This window comes from Gracilinanus agilis, chromosome 2 (assembly GCF_016433145.1).
Source record: "Gracilinanus agilis isolate LMUSP501 chromosome 2, AgileGrace, whole genome shotgun sequence".
Taxonomy (NCBI): domain Eukaryota; kingdom Metazoa; phylum Chordata; class Mammalia; order Didelphimorphia; family Didelphidae; genus Gracilinanus; species Gracilinanus agilis.
In genome coordinates, this window is record NC_058131.1 from 503,462,129 (window position 1) to 503,479,563 (window position 17,435).

Here is a 17,435-nt window from a genome sequence, read left to right on the forward strand (position 1 = left end):
ATCTGTTTTTTCAAAGTACCAGCTTCTAGTCTTATTTATTAATTCAATAGTTCTTTTACTTTCAATTTTATTAATTTCTCCTTTGATTTTAGTATTTCTAGTTTAGTTTTCATCTGATGAGGAATTTTAATTCGTTCATTTTCTACTTTTAAGTTGCATGCCCAATTCATTAACCTCTGCCCTCCCTAATTTGTTAATATATGCACTCAGTGATATAAATTTTCCCCTTAGAACTGCTTTGGCTGCATCCCATAGGTTTGGGTAAGATGTCTCATCATTGTCATTGTCTTCAATAAAATTATTAATTGTTTCTGTGATTTGTTCTTTCACTAAATTATTTTGGAGAATCATATTATTTAATTTCCAATTAGTTTTTGGTTTCCCTCTCCATGTGTTCTTACTAATAACTATTTTTATTGCATTATGATCTGAGAAGTTTACATTTATTATTTCTGCTTTTTTTTTGCATTTGTTTGCCATGTTTCTGTGCCCTATTACATGGTCTATCTTTGTGAATGTTCATGATAGCCACCCCTGCCTTCTTTTTCTCATTTGAAGCCCAAAAAGTTTTGTTCCATCCTCTCATTTTCACTCTATGTATGTCTGTCTTTCTCATGTGTGTTTCTTGTAGACAACATATTGGTTGGGTTTTGGTTTCTAATCCACTCTGCTATTTGCTTCCGTTTTATGGGCGAGTTCATCCCATTCACATTCAGAGTTACAATTATCAACTGTGCATTCCCAGACATTTTGCTTCTCTCTCCTAGTCCTGTCCTTTCTTCTTTCACTGTTTCCTACTATACAGGTGTTTTTAATCAGTTCCTATAATCCCCTCCCTTGTTGAGGAAGCCAAGCTGTCTGTGGTCTGGGGTTTGGCTCTCTCTAAGCCACCATATTCTGGGAGTTTTTGCTGTGTTTCTCTGGTTTTCTCCTCCAGTCACCTCTCCAGTGCCTGTGTTTGACTCCCTGAGTCCGATGCCAGCAAGGCCCTCTCTCCCAACCAGTGCGCCCACTGGTCCTGGGATTTCCCAGGCTGCTGGAGACTCCACACAGCACGTGGGGGAGACATCCTGGGATCCTGGGATTCCCCTTCTAGGCCCTCAGTCCCAACAGTTCAAGAATTGAAGCCTTTTTCTTGGTGTACCTCTTTAGTTATGCTGCAGTAGGGTTCCCCCTGCTCTGTCCTGTTGTTAGATTTGGTCCTCTTTCTTCTCGAAGCACATTGTTTTCTATCTTGGTGTGTAAGGGTGCAGAGGTTTTAAGATTCACTCCGTCTACCCCGCCATCTTCCCAGAAGCCCTGCTCTAGCTCTAATTATTTCTAATAATAAATATATTTAATATGTTATTGACAAATTTAATGTTACCTCATCTGATCCTCACAGCAATCCCATGTGGTAAGTGCCATTATTATCCTTAATTTAGAGAAAAGAAAATGAAGCAGAGTTATACTGAATTCCCTATGGCCACAGAGCTTTTAAGCATCCAAGATGAGATTTGAACTTGGCTCTAATCTGAGTGAAAGACAAACAAATCCAAGCCTTCTGGGACTCTTCCCTCACATTCATTACATTGGCAAAAATGACAAGGAAAATGGTAAATGTTGGAGGGGCCATCAACACATAGATGTACTGTTGGTGGATTAATTAATGGGTATGACTATTCTGAAAGCAATTTTTTTAAACCCTTACCTTCCACCTTAGAATCAATACTATGTATTGGTTCCAAGGCAGAAGAGTGGTAAGGGCTAGGCAAAGAGGATTAAGTGACTTGCCCAGGGTCACACAGCTGGGAAGTGTCTGAGGCCAGATTTTAACTCAGGACCTACTGTCTGTAGGCCTGTCTGCCCCATGAAAGCAATTTTGAAAAACACCACATGCAATGACTTCTTTATCTTCAGTCCCTTGCATGCTATAGTTCTGCCCCATAAGCAGGTTCTGCCTGGTTCTCACAAACTGGGTTGCATGGAAATTTTCTTTCTTGGTGAACAGGAATATGCTGGTAAATGGTTAACAACTGATTTTCTGAGGGGAAAAAATGGTTCCAAGGACATACTTTAAGATTTAATCTGCATTATTAAAATTTTTTCTCCATCATTTTCTACATCTATCAACAAAGCAGTTAATTAAACAGTGAATCAGCAGCATTTGCCAGTTTCCTAGGTGTGAATACTCATGCTGAAAACCTAATTGTCAATTTTGGCAATTGGTGAGAGCTGACTCCCAGCATACTATGGTAGGAGGAATGGAGTGTTTAACCATCTGGCCTTGCATTTCTGAGCAAACTGCTCGGTTGCCAGAGAAGAGGTAGCCAGGTTAGCTGCTTAGCTTTTCTTCGTTCCCAGTTTTCCCATTAATTACATACCCTTTTCTGGACCCTGGTTTCCTCACCTATAAAAAGAGGAGGATGAGACTAGATAAACTCTAAAAAAAATTGTGTTTTATGTCCCAACGTTCTGTATTGATTCTGACTTTGTGTTCTTCAGTTTTTTGCTTTCTTCAGTGAATAGCATTTTGAACCCCTTTTATTATTCATGTCAGAGGAAATGAAGAAATTTCTTCCCCCCTTTCTCGGCTTTAGGAAGGAGGAGAAAAATAACCACCATTCTAGCATTTCTTCCATTCTCTGGGACTTTTGTTTAAGTACTAAATTCATTTTAGGAGTATTTGTTAAATAAATCTATTTTCAGAACATAAGAAGTCTGCTATTCAGTTAAATTCCCATTTCTAATTAACAATTCAGAGAGGCTTTCCATGGAAATCTACAATGTTTAATTTTGAGGGGGACAAAGAAGAATAGAAACTGGTAGGAAATGCTCTTAGAATTGAGAGAACTAGGCAGTTTAGTGGCCTCCAATTAATTTGTGCATCATTTGACTAATAGATAACGATGAACATAACCCAGAATACAATCCATTGTAAATGTATTTAATGGCCATCAGTCATTTCCTGTATAGTTGTTGGCAGGGCAGACTATTTCTTCAGTTTAGGTTTGCAATTTCAAAGGGCTGAACCTCTTGCCTGAGGATGGGGAATGGAACCCAAGTGATAAATAGTATGTGTGTCAACCAAGAAGAACAAACTGGTTCCTTTCAATCTATTCAATTTTTTTAAACCTTTACTCGTGGCCTTAGAGTTGATAACAAGTATCAATTCAAAGGCAGAAGAGCTAGATAATTGGGGTTAAGTGACTTTCCCAGGGTTATACAGTTAGGAAGTATCTGAGACCAAATTTGAACACAAGACCTCCCAGTCCAGGACTGACTCTCTTATCCACTAAGCCTCCTCTCTGCCCCAACACCTTTTCAAATTCAGTCCATCCTGCCAGTCCCAGCTCAAGCCCTCCTGCCTACACAAAGCCTTCTCCCAATGCTTTAGCCCACCTCCTACCCATCATCTTCTACCTACTATTGCTTGTAATAGCACCAAACACTTAACTTTTGGTCATTAGATGCTCTCTAGTCAAAGTGGTACAGAGGATAACAAGTCAATCCTAGAGTCAGAAGGACATGGGTTCCAGTCCTGTCTCTTTTTTTAATCCTTACCTTTCATCTTAGAATCAATACTGAGTATTGGTTCCAAGGAAGAAGAGCAGTAAGGACCAGGCAATGGGGGTTAAGTGACTTGCCCAGGGTCACAGCTAAGATGTACCTGAGATCACATTTGAACCTAGGACTTTCCATCTCTAGGCCTGGCCCTCAATCCACTAAGCCACCTAGCTGCCCTCCAATCTCTATCTTTTGATATCTATAGATGATTTATAGACTCTTTCAGTGTCCTGCCTTTGATATAAACTGATTCTGTGACCCTGGGCACCTAACCTCTAAGTATTCTCTAATACAACAAACTGCAGAGTAGTTACTAATTTGCATTCATCAAAGGGGATTCCCTCTTTGAAAATTTTTTACATCAATGAAATCCCAGATTCCAACCAAAACAATAATAATAACACTTGATATTGTTTCTCCATCACTTTCTTAAATCTGGACAATAGAAAAAAAAAAAGTCAAGCCTTGATTTTGTAGCACCTGTCAATCCCTGAGGTATAAATGCCCACATTGAAAATTTAACAATCAACTCTGGAGATCCAGGTCAAGCTGGCTTTGGCACACTCCTGGAAATACATGTTGTATTTCTCCAGTAGAATATGAGCCCTTGGAAGGCAAAGATTGTCTCATTTTTGTCTTTGTAGCTCCCAGCACGTAGCATCTAACACGGTGCCTGGCATACAACAGATGATTAATTACTACTGAATTCAGTGGGTTATTTCTCTGGAGCTTCCCTAGGTGGTCTAGGATCAGAGTCTGGGGAGTTTTTTTTTCAAATTATTTTTCTCAGATAATTCATATTAATTTGGCTACTATTCTGGCAGCTAAGTGGTACAGTGAATAGTGTACCAGGCATTCAGTTAAAAAGACCTAAATTCAAATCCAGTCTCTGACACTTACTGGCTTGTGACTCTTGTCAAATCACTTAACTGTGTAGTATAGAGAGAGGGGGTCATATAGTTTTTTCTAGCTTTGCTGAGTTCTGAAAAGCAGTTAGGGGTTTGGAATCTTGAGGAAAAGGCAGTCGGTTTGGGTCTCCCATGGAGAGAGGTTGTCTAACCAACTGAGCTGCTTCCTTACCTATCTGTAGTATTGAAATTTAGCCTAGCTTTGAAATATTTATTTAAGAAATTGTTATTTTGGATAAGCCCTTTATATCTTCCTTCCCAATATTATTTCCTACCTTCCCTCCTTTAACTTATATGTCTGTGGAGTTGATAAGGAGAGTAATTAGAGAGGAGTTCAAATCTGTGAAGCGTTAACTAATTGACAGCATTAGATATAAAGAAACTAGTCAGTCATCTTTTATTCCCTTTAGTTATCAATAGCATTTTGTAAATTTGAGTTAAAGGCAGGTCCTTACTCAGACTCCATCTCTGCCTCCCTTCCCCCACCTGAGGTTCCTGAGACAACTGTTAGGGCTTCCTTTGAACCATTTTCCTGACACATCAACCTTTAAAGATAATAAACCCTTTTGTTGTTTCAACAGACTTATTAGTATAATTGGTCAGTTAGTTATTTAAGAGAGGAAAGAAGAGGGAAAGAACTAACATACTCTGGGTTTGAAGGGAAGCTGGGCATCCATCTTGGAGGAAGGTATAACTTCAAAACAAGTCCCTTCCTGTGAAATTAACTAAGCCTGTTGTTAATTTCAGTTTAGTCTATTTCCCTCTGCCTGTATATGAGTCTAAGTCCCAGTCTGTAAAGCCTGCTGTTTGTCTGTTTAGTTTAATTTCTCCTCTCCCTGAAGATCTCTGTTTCCCTTCTGTGTTATACTCCTGACTTCAGTCCTATGATATCCTGAATCTCCTTAATCCCAGCCTACCTGTAACCTAGATTACTCACTTAGCAAGTCTCTGACAACCTCCTTCCAAAATTCCCTTATCCCACACACCTTTCCTCAAATTACCCCCATTACAACTGCCATCTATCTACCTCAGCTTCCTCAACTGTAAAATGGGGATAAGAATGTTATTCATCCTTTGTTTCAAAGAGTATTAATGACATCATAGGATGATGTCTTGACTTGTGCATGAATTGGATTTAAGTGAGGCACAGTTGCACAAAGTTGTCTTCCAATGGTGAGGCAAAAGTCAGGATGACTGGTGATGGCTCGGGATGCAGTGGTGGAAGTTGGCATCTTTGATGTCTGATCCAGCTCTAAGTGCTCCACAGTGCCTGCTTCAGCTGTCTTATGATGGGTGGAACAAATTGTTCTCATCTACCCATCTCATTCTATCAGGGAAGTCTTTACAATTTTAAATAGGCTAAGAATGATCCCATCATATCCCAAAGAGATGAGAGATAGAGGGAAAGGACCTATTTGTTACAAAAATGTTTTAACAGCTCTTTTTGTTGTAGCAAAAAATTGGAAATTGAGGGGCCATCCATCAATTGAGGAAGGGCTGAACAAGTTACGGATACATAGTTGTAATGGAATACCACTGTGCCATAAGAAATGAATGACAAACAAGAGTTCAGAAAAACCTGGAAAGACTTACATGAACTGAAGCAAAATGAAATAAGAAGAACCAAGAGAAAACTGCATACGATAACAGAAATATGATCCACTGTGAAGGACTAAACTAATGTCAGCTCTGCAAGTTTCTAAGATAACCCTAAGGGACACATGAGGAAAAATGCTATCATCCATAGCCAAAGAAAGAATTCTGGAGTCTGAATACAGATCAAAACATGCCATTTTTCACTTTATTTCCTTCATGAGTTTTTTATTGTATGTGTGATATGTGTCTTCTTTCATGGCATGAGGAATATGAAAATATGCATTGCATGACAGCACTGATATAACTTATTTAAGACTATTTCCTACCAAGGGAGCAAGGAGAGGAAAGAGGGAGGGAGAGAACATGAATCTCAAAATATCAGATAACAATTGTTAAAAACTGTTTCTACATGTATTGTAAAATAAAAAAAATTTTAAAGAATGGTACCTACTTGATCAATGACATATGTAAAATCCAATGGAATTATTCATTGGCTATGGGTGGAGGAGAGGGGAGGGGAGGGAAAGAACATGAATCATGTAACCATGGAAAAATATTCTAAATCAATTAATTAAATAAAATTTTCCAATTTAAAAAAAAGAATGGTGCCTATCTCAAAGGATTGTTGTAAGGATTAACTGAAGTTATATTTGTTAAGCAGTTAGCATAATGCCTGGCACATAGTAGGTGCCAATAAATGTTCCTTCCCTTTCCTATTAGCTAAGACTTTGAAACAGGCAAAACAACTCAATCTGCCTCACACTTTTCACAAGAGTGGAAGGGAGCCATCATCTTTGTGAGTTTCCAAAGACCCAACCCATCTTTATTCTGCTTATTTAACACCACCAGCCAGACAACCTGGAAGTGAAATGCCTCTGATGAGAAGGGAAAAGGATTGTTTTTTATTTAAACAGGCTCCGTTGGCTAGCACAGACTTCAGAAATACCACATCGCCTAAATCAAATGAATTCTGCATCTGTCTTGTCACATATCAATAGCCTGCCTTAGAATCTGAGAGGTCAGAGGCCTTTCTTCTTCCTCACCTCCCTATTTACTCCAGGGATGGAGACATAGTTCCTTATTTGTGGCATTGCTGGGTGTTGCCATGGAGATGACACAGTGATTACATTTTTAGCTGGAGGCACAACAGGAAACCACACTTGAGCTATACATATCCTGAATAATAATGCTGATGATGGGGTTTCTTTACTCCCTACTGGTTCAAAGCATTGGTAAGGATTTCATTTTAGACATATGTTTGAAATGGGTCTTTTAATTTCCCATTTAGTATATGTTTCTCCAGGGAACCCTGGCAATATTAATGTCATTGAATGAAACTGGAAGGGAGAGGGTTAAAACAAGATGGAACTGGTGGCAGATTCCAACTGGGGACACCAAGGTGATGTCAAGGAGGAGTGTGAATATGTATCTTCCTGCATATAAAAGAAAGGAATTCTATCTTAGACTCTAGGGGTGACCTGTATAAAGGGGTACACTGAAGCCAGGTCCTATTAGTCCCTAAGAGCAGATGGTTAACTTTTTAGTGTGAGCATTTCACCTTGGACACCAGCAAACAAACAAGTCAATTATAGTTTTGTTGATTGCCTACACTTAAGAAAGTGATGAGGGAAATATTAATATTGCAGATAATTAAAAGTATGTTCTACAGAGGCAAGGAAATGGTACAATGAATTTAGCACTGAGCCTGGAGTCAGGAAGACTTGAGTTCAAACCCAGATTCAATAAGTTACATGACCTTTGACAACTCACTTCACTTTTACCTGCCTTATGAAATAAGTGAACAAATGAATATTTCTTTGGCAGGGGATAGAGCCAGTTGTTAAACATTTACCAGATCTGCATGTGGGGTTGAATTTTGATTGTGAGGTTATAGAAGGCTATTCTAATTTGCCTAGTGATGCTTCCTTATCTGTCTCTTGGAGAGAAAGTGAAGCTAGATAAGTATTATGGGCAAAGTACTGAATACCATGAATAGAGTTCACAAACCGACCCACTCAAATGGCAGAAAATGAGTCTACAGTTGGAAGAAAAAAAACGAGCTCAATCCAAACAGTTCATATGGATCCCAAAATTTGCCTTGACTGTCTGCTATAGGAAAGATGCCATTCTTATTGATGAACATATGAAGAGCAGAGGTTGTTGTTGCCAGTTCCATTAAAGAGGGAATCAGGATGACCACCCTTGATTGGGTAGGGTCTTAGAGAAGAATACATTACGGCATTTAAGGAACTTTTATTGAGATAGGTAGATTTCTGTCCAAGCATTTCTAATGTCCCATAGTTTATTTAGGAATTTGTTCTTTGTGCAGAAGAATTTGTTAGAGTGGGAATATGGAGCACTGAATATGGAGGGAGAAGACCTGGAATGGAAATAGAGTTCTGCTATTTACTACTTCTGTGATCTCAGGCAAGTGACCTAAATTTTCTGGGCCCCTATTTCCTTACCTGTTAAGTTAAATAAATGGACTTGGGCTAGATGACTTTTGGAAGCTCTAGTTTTAACAAAGGAGATCCTTATCAGTAAACACTAGAAAATATACTCTTGTGGTCTGCAGTTTGTGAGGAAAAGGGGCAGAAGGGAACAAAGAGAAAATAATACTAAGGAACCTGAAGATTGTGGCTATTCTAGGAAGAGGATCAGTAATTAGGACTCATAGATAATAAATCCAAGATTATGATAGTAAATATATTAAACAACCAACCCTCCATGAAAAAAAAAATTCAGGTGCCATGCTTTTAAGTTTAATCTGCATTTTTAACATTTTCTTCATCACTTTCTTAAGTTGAGGCAATTAACAAAACAATAAATCAAGTCCAGATTTGTAACATTTAAGATTTCTGAAGTGTCACTGCTCCCAGTGAAAATCGAACACTAAAAATTTAAGCCATCTCTTACAAGGTAGTGTGAGATGGCTATAGCACACCAGAGCTCAAGAATCAGGAAGAACTATGAAGCCAGACACTTAATTATAGGCTTAGGAATCAGGGAATAAAAATTAATAGAACTGGGGGGTCCAAGATAAAATCCTATAGATCAATTCTGAGGTATTTAGTAGGCCTTCTGACCCCAAATCCAATGCTCTTTCCACTCTTCCACTGTGTTGCTCCCCTGAGCTACAATATGGTAACCAAATCTATCCCAGCCATCTATCCTCCTCCTTCTATTTTTTACCCTTAAAATAGGACCTAATATTAGACTAAGGCATAGGACAGAGAAAAAGTTACCAAACTTTCTTCTGGCCGCTACTTTCATATTTCTAATTGCCTATTGAGAAGATTTATTCCTAAGACTGTATCATTTTTTATTTCTAAATAATACTCTGATTGTTTGATAGGGCTTGGTAATTTCCATGCCTCTTTCCTCATTCATTTGTTCCTGACAATTCAAGGAATGCTCTCACATACCCTACCTCAAAGCAGCTTTTTAAATTAAAATGATTAAGATTGAGATTGTAAACCCCATCTTGCCTACTTAACAGAAACCAGTCTTGGCCAAATATGGCCAGAAAGCATCACTGGGTTGCCCATTGGAGTGAACAAAGAAGGTCGCTTTTAACCAGGTATAATCTGATTTCTTCATCTACACATTGCAATCCTACACTTGGCCATGTGATTTTCTCATCATCATAAAGGAACCAGGGAAAGACTGAGAGAATATTGACTCAGTTCCTCATTAGATATTCACAAATTGGAGATATGTTGGGCTGTCAAGGGGGAGGACTGAATAATGAACTTCCAAAACTGTATTTAAAGACTCAAGACTCTGAATGAAATATCTATGATCACTAAGAAAGAACACTGAACAATTAATTTATTGGTTGTTGCTAGTCTAATCAACAAATTTATTTTCTTATCTGGAAACCCAGGCCCTTGGAATTTTTAATCACATACTATAACCAATAAACATATGCAGTCTAATTTGTTTTGTTTTTTGTTTTTGTTTTTTGGTGGGGGTTTTTTTGGTATGGTATGAAATGGAAATAAGAAATCAAAGCAACTCTACTTTAACCTCATTGAGGGAAGGTATTAGAAGTCAGCACTTTTTCTTCTGCTAGAAAGACAACAGAATCCTCTGCCACTTTTGTTTCACCTTCAGTATTTTTGCCATGCACATTAAGGAGTTATTTCAGACCATAGCAAATATATATAAAGAGGGGGAGCTCTTTTGTACATATTACTGAAGTACATAACAAATTGAGAAAATCTAAAAGTTATAGTACAAATCTCAAGATGATGGTAGCCCTAAAAAAATCATATTACTTTTCATTTTACAAAAAAGGAGGTTTCAATTGATTAAATCCAATGTAGAGGCATTGGGCAGGAAATCGGGGGAAGAAGAAAAGAGTGATTCCAATCCACCCTGCCTGCTTCTATTATATTAATCTCACTAAAATATCCCTTTGATCATGTCACGCCCTCCTCACCTATTCAGAAATTGCCAGTAACACTTGTGTCATTTGAAATTGTTATAAGCCCTGGAAGACTACAACTCCCAGGAATCTCTCTGCTACAACTTCCCCTGACAACTCCCATTTCCTTTGTGGGAGGTGTCAGGGAAAGTATAAAAGGGAAAGTTTGGGGCCCTTTTCTCTCTCTTGACCCTGGAAGCAGCGCTCTCCATGCTGGAAGCAGTCCTCTCTACCCTGAGACCTTGATCTCTCTCGGCGCCTTTTTCCCCTTTCTTCCTACCTCCTAGTTTTCCCTAGACCTTCCCTTTCTAATTAAAATAAAACCAAGCTATTCTAAACCCTAAAGTTGCTCTCAGATCATTTATTGGAGCCCCTGAAGGGCTCTGATCAATTTCCCCCCTGCCGCTTGGGTTGGGGACCCCTACTCTCCTTTCCCTTCCTCTAACTTCCTCTCTTCTTTCTCCCATTCCATCCTACCTTCCTACCTGCCTTCACTTTCACCCGCACACACACTCCACTAGAAAATAGTGGAGAGGAAATTGAGGATAGTAGAGATTCCTACCTCTGGAAAAGAGCAGATTTAAGAGGAGTGTAAAAAAAGGGAAAGTATTTTCATAAACTACTGTGATTTTTTTCAAAAGACTTCAAGAAAATTTATTTTTTTAAATTCTGCATTCTACTTACTTTGCCATATATCTCTCTATTGTCCTTAGGGGGACTCACAACTTAAATTCTTCAGAAACAATGGTTTTCTTTGACTTGCACCTGTAATAAGTATGTTATTTTTGTAAGATGTATTGGCCACATAAACTGTCTAAATGTGGTTCTCAGGGAAACATGCATGGATACCTCTGGGATCTGATCTATCATGTTCCAAGAAAGACTTTGATTCCTTGCCTAGAGGAGAGCAGAAAAGGGGGTTGTAAGGCTAGAAACTCCACTATCTGCTGAAAAGGAATATGATTCGAATTTTATCAATCTTTTCTATTCCTAAATATAACTGGTCTCAGAGCACAATTTTTTAGGTTCAAAAGCAATAAATCCTTTAATTTTCCTAGTCACTACCCCTCTTTAAAGGAGGATATCATCCCAATTTTATACCTACAAGCTTGACTCTTCAACAAATGCAAATTACACAAAAGACTATCACAAATAGTGAGTAGCAAGTAAAACTGTTTGTCTAGACAGATAACAAACTAGAACTCAGAGAAGCTGTACAAACTTAAATCAACCAGAAAATTTTACACAAGATGGAAGGAAGGAAGGAAATGAGGATCATTGAAGCATTTTTAATGCACAGAAAAGAACAGAAGGAAGGCCAAGAGAAGAAGCATGATACTTAAATTTATATGATGCATAACTATTTCATATACATTATTCTTTCTCTGTTATACTTTGTGTCTCATTTATTTGGCATTTGTCAAGTTCAAATTTTTTTTTCTAAAAAAGAAAGAAAAAGAGGACCATGCAGGCTAAAGAAGATAGGCACCATCTCTCAACAAAATGTTCTCTCATCTGCCCATCTTAATCTGCTGAGAAAATACATTCTGTCAAAAGGACTGTCAGTTTGTTTCTTGAATGAGGCTTCAAAAAACCTCTGTAGAAGAATAGGTCTGTGGGAATGGGTGAATTTATAAGGATTGGATAGAAACCACAGAATGGGGGGAGAGGAAGGGAATGGTAGGTAGCAAAAGTAATAGACTGTAGGACAAATATCTTTGCTAAAATCTATCCTGATGTGTGATCTTGACTATTGGCTTGACAACCTTTCAGAAAAGTCATACATCAAGTCTGACTCATGAATAGAAGGTGAGACTAGCCACCTGCAGATCCCTAAGAATTTGCTGCATTGTGTCCCACACTCAGGGGGCAATATTGTTCTGGTTATGGTGAACTTTTTTTAAACCCTTACCTTCCATCTTAGAATCAATACTGTGTATTGGTTCCAGGGCAGGGGGGGAGAGGGGGTAAGTACTGTGAATGAAGGTTAATGATTTGCCCAGGGTCATACAACTAGGAAGTATCTGAGGCCAGATTTGAACCCATCTTCCCATCTCTAGGTCTTGTTTTCAATCCACTGAGCCACTCAGCTGCCCCATAGTGTGAAATTAATTATTGATTAATGATTGGTTAATAGGTGAGTTTTTATTAATTAAGAGTCTTAATTAATCAAGAGCTTTACTAATCCTAGCAGTAACCATTGTAACTACTTTCTCAAGGCTCAGATTTAGAGCCATTTTGTGTAGATTTTATGATACTTCTTAGGTGACTATAAATGCAACTCAGTAGCAACCATGCCATTTGAGAGAGACAAAGAATATGAATGAAGAATAATTCAACCTGGTCATAAGATGTATTTCCTAACACTGGGTTTCACTGGTACAAGGGTTGGCAAGTTTGGGACTTTCAAAAGCATGTTCCTGAGGATAGTGACTAACTTTGGGCTCCCCCTGGCACCATGGATGCTCCAAGATCCCTCCTGCAAATCATTGTAATTATTAATCAATCACAGTCTTAGTTTAATTGGCACCAATAAATCTTATGTAATGGATTTATATAACTAAACTGAGGGGTCATTGACCTCTATTATTGGCAATGACTCAGCAGTCAAATTTCTTTCTTGGCAACCCCAATTCCCATGCTTATCAAGGTTTGGGTCCAGTAGGATGGGAAAGGCTATATACAGTGTTGCTATAGAAACTAGTTTCATACATGTATTCCACTGGAATGTGAATAAAGGGGGACAAAGAAACATCATCAATGGTAGGCTGCACTCCATTTCTAATCTCTCTTCAGGGGAAAGATTTTTAAAATGTGGGATGAGCCTAAGCCTGGGAGACTTTTTTTTCTAGACATTTATATGTAATTAAAAAAGGAAAATAGGCCAGGTAGTGGTGAATGATAACTTTGTCTCCTTGCATTGATTTTGTTCTGGTAAAAATACATTTATTAAGCTGAAGAGGACCTTGAAAACTTCTAGCCCTGGGTAAGATAGTTGTCTAGGACAAATAACTATGATTCATCCATAGATCAAAGAATTTTTTAAATTTAATCCTAACCTGTAGGTATTCTTAGGACTTTTATTCAATAATCTCCTTTAGGTCAGGTGGTGATTTATAGCTGCTCCTAGCTATAATTTAAAGTTGTCAGTCTTTCATTGTCATGGAGAGGCTTTCTAGTCACTATATTCTTGAAGCTATTAAAATAACCAGCAGGTCGTTCTAATGTCTCTAGTCAAAGTCGTGAAGCTGATAGAAGAAATTTCTGCCATGATATGTCTAGCACAACCTATCAACAAGTATGGGATCAGCTGAGTTTATGGAAAGAAAGTCCTATTACTTTGTTCTTTACTTTGAACATTTGCAAGAGTTTGTGAGCTATGATTTTTAAAAAACCCTTACCTTCCATCTTAGAATCAATACTAGGTATTGGTTCTAAGGCAGAAAAGTGGTAAGGGTTAGGCAATGGGGGTTAAGTGACTTGCCCAGTGTCACACAGCTAGGAAGTGTCTGAGGCCAGATTTGAACTTGGGACCTCCCATCTCTAGGCCTAGTTCTCAATCCATTGAGCCACCCAGCTGCCCCTGCTATAATTTCTTTGAGAGGATACAGATCCCAAAATCACCTGAACCTCTAGTGATTTTAAGGAGGCCCTACATGCAAGAAGAGAGTATCCTGTTCAATTGTCCTAGACAACTAAGTGATTTAAGACTAAAATTTCCAAAGAGTATCAATGTGTCATAGAAGAAAAAGACCTGACCTTAGACCAGGAAATTCTTGATTTAAATCCTGCCTCAGACATACACTGAAAATTCTGTTGGTAGAGGGAATTTCCTCATCTGGAAGACCTTATACTAGCAAAATTATTGGGTCCACTTTCTATTCCTTTGTCACTGTCTTTTGGCATGAAAATGAATTTGAACTAGAACAAAACCTAGACAAAGAAGATAAGATCATTGTCCTCCACTATGCTGGCTCACATTCCTAAATTTCCTAGGCTTTGGTTTTTTTTTATAATGTTTCACTTGACTATAGTGGTTCCTCTTTTCCAGGTACATTTCAAAAGTGTAATCCCGCTTTAATCTTTTTGTGTGGCTAGGAGAGAGAATAAAGAAAAGTCCTTTCATAAATGTATCTCTTCCTCAAGCAGAAATTGTGTGCCCAGTCATATAAAAGGATGACAGTCTCCTTGGTGATGTCAAAAAGATTATGGAACCAGCATTTTAGTGGAGAAAAGCTCCAAATGCCATCAAAAAGCTTTGATAATATTTTTATATTATCTGATTCTGACTCAAAGATTCAAGTGATCTGTGATCTCATTGTTTTGAAAGTTCTCTCCATCAATGAAAATTGTGCTCCATCCATGCCTACCTGTGGACTGTGACTCTTGTCCATGTTTGCCCCTTAAGTTCAGCACTATATAGAGTCTATCCAAGTGTACCTCTTTACATTGAGATGGTATCAGCGGAGCACTCTAGCTGTCTGCCTGTTATCCCTTGCTTTAAGACATGACCAGCCTATATTCCCTTCTTGTTACATAATTCCTTGGTGACTTTTATTCTTGTTCTTTGTAATTCAGACACCTCCCAAGAGATATGGCTCTTTGTGGTTCATTGTAGCTTCTGGCCATGATGAAAAAAAAAATCTCTGAATGAATCACTCTAATAAGTCAATCTCTGAATATAAAATATGTATGGAATGCCACCAACCTCATTTCAGGCTCAATTATATGATACAATTGAGAATTCAGAAACAAACAGGAGGCTGTGCCCAGAATACACTTAAAGTCTGCTGCTCCAGGCTTGAAAGAGAGAACTTCAGTTTTTCCAGTCTTGATTTTTAAAATCATAGATCTATAGAGCTAAAAAGAAAATTGCAAGACCAACCAAGTTGGTGGCGTTAGAAGAAGTAGTATAATCCAGCTCCCTCCATAACTACGCAAATAAAGATTTTAGAAGAAAGCCAAACTGAATAGTGATTCAGAAATTTCAGGAGAGACAATAATGCCATCTTTCCAACCCAACAGCACACATCCAACCCAAAGACAAATAAATGGGGCAGGGATTATTGAAAAGGGGTGAGGGTGATCAGGGCAACAGAATAAACCAGAACTCTAGAGTTCCAAACTAGATTAGACCAATTGTAGAGATCACCAGGGATAGATTGTGGGCTTAGCCCCAGGCCCAGAAAAAGATATTGTAGATCTTCTATTCCATTTCTTACCTGAAACATGAATTTCCTCCACAATATTCTATGTAAGTGATCATCACTTTCCACTTGAATATGTCCACTGTTGGAAAACTCTTTGCTTCATGAAATAACTTGTTTCAATGTTAGACAAATAAAATTTTTAGAAAATTCTCCCTCTCTAGTTCAATGTCCTGATTTTACAGATAAGACTGAGAAACATTAAGTACTTGCCCAAGGCCACACAGGCAATAACTATTAGAGGAAAGATTTGAACACAGGTGCTGTAATTCCAAAGTTAATATTCTTTCTTTTCTTCCCCAAATCATCTCTCATGAATCATGTGAATTTTCACATGAATGTCCCATTTAAAGAAGGTGATAAATAAATTTGTCTAGACACCCTGAATCTTCATGGAGTTTAAATGGGTCTAAAGGAGCAGAGAAAAAGGTATAAATCCATCAGTTTATTATTTTTTTAAGGATAATCTCTTGAGAAGAAGGCTTCACTTTGGACCTCAGAATTTTGGATGGGTTAAGAGGAAGGCAACAGGTATTTGGGCTGTGAGAATTAGCATGAAAATGAAATAATTTGCACAGCTAAAAGAAAGAAAATATTCATTGCACCCAACAACTTAAACTTTCTTAAAGAAGCTGCTTTTCAAATTAAAAAAAACTCTAAAAAATCACATTATCCTCTTGTAAACATTTTCTCCTTATCTGAAAATTGTTTGCTTTGAGGAAATTTTCTTCCCAGGGTGAAAACAGATGACTACAATATTAGAATCAGAGAATATTAGAGCTGGAAGGACTTCAGAAATCTAATCCAATGTTTTCAAATCACATATGAGGAAACTGAGACCACAATCTGATTCCATCATCTTCCCAAAGTTATCTTTCCCAACTAATTTTGTTTCCAGAAAAAAAAATTAGACTGTTTGTGTTCACCTTATTCTCTCTGCTCCCATGCTCATCTCTATGACTTTGTTAATGCCATCCTTGCTTCTTAGAGTGGGCCTGCTTTCTAGATCTTGATCATAAAGTTAACCAGTTCAACTTTCCAGTATCTCCTATGCTCAACTCCCTTGTTCCTTTGTCCTGTTCATGCCTGGCCAAACGCCATCCTTTATTATCCATACTGTCCATCTCCTTTACTCTAACAATCATGCTGTTAACAATGCCCTACAACAAATTTATGTTATCCAACTTCAGCTGGTATAACGAATGAAATTCTCTAGAGGCTGTGTATATTAAATGTTAAAATTAGTTTATTAAAAGACTGCTCAAGGAAATCTAACTAGATAGGACTCTCTCCAAACAGGATTTAGGAGCAGGGTAATGAAGTCAGTGCACTATGCAGCCACCATTTTAGATTACAGTAGTGGTGGATATGAAGTTGGCTCTCCCTCTTGCTCTCACCCAGCTGCTCACATTTCAGAGCAAGAGTTTTCATCAAGACCAAAGAACTTTTCCTTAACCTCATCTGCTTTTTTCCCTTTCCTTCTTAAACCCACCAAGTCTTCAGTCTCTTTCTAACTACTGGCTCCTTATAATATATAATGATTTATATATAATATTATTATATATTTATTATATAACATATAATACTTATATATTATCTTAATATATTATATAATATGTAACAATTATATAATATATAATAATAATAATGATAATGATTTGTTGTTTTGTCCTGGCCAAGACTCTTTGTGATCCTATTGGAGGTTTTCTTGACAAAAATACTGAAGTGGCCTGCCATTTCCTTCTCCAG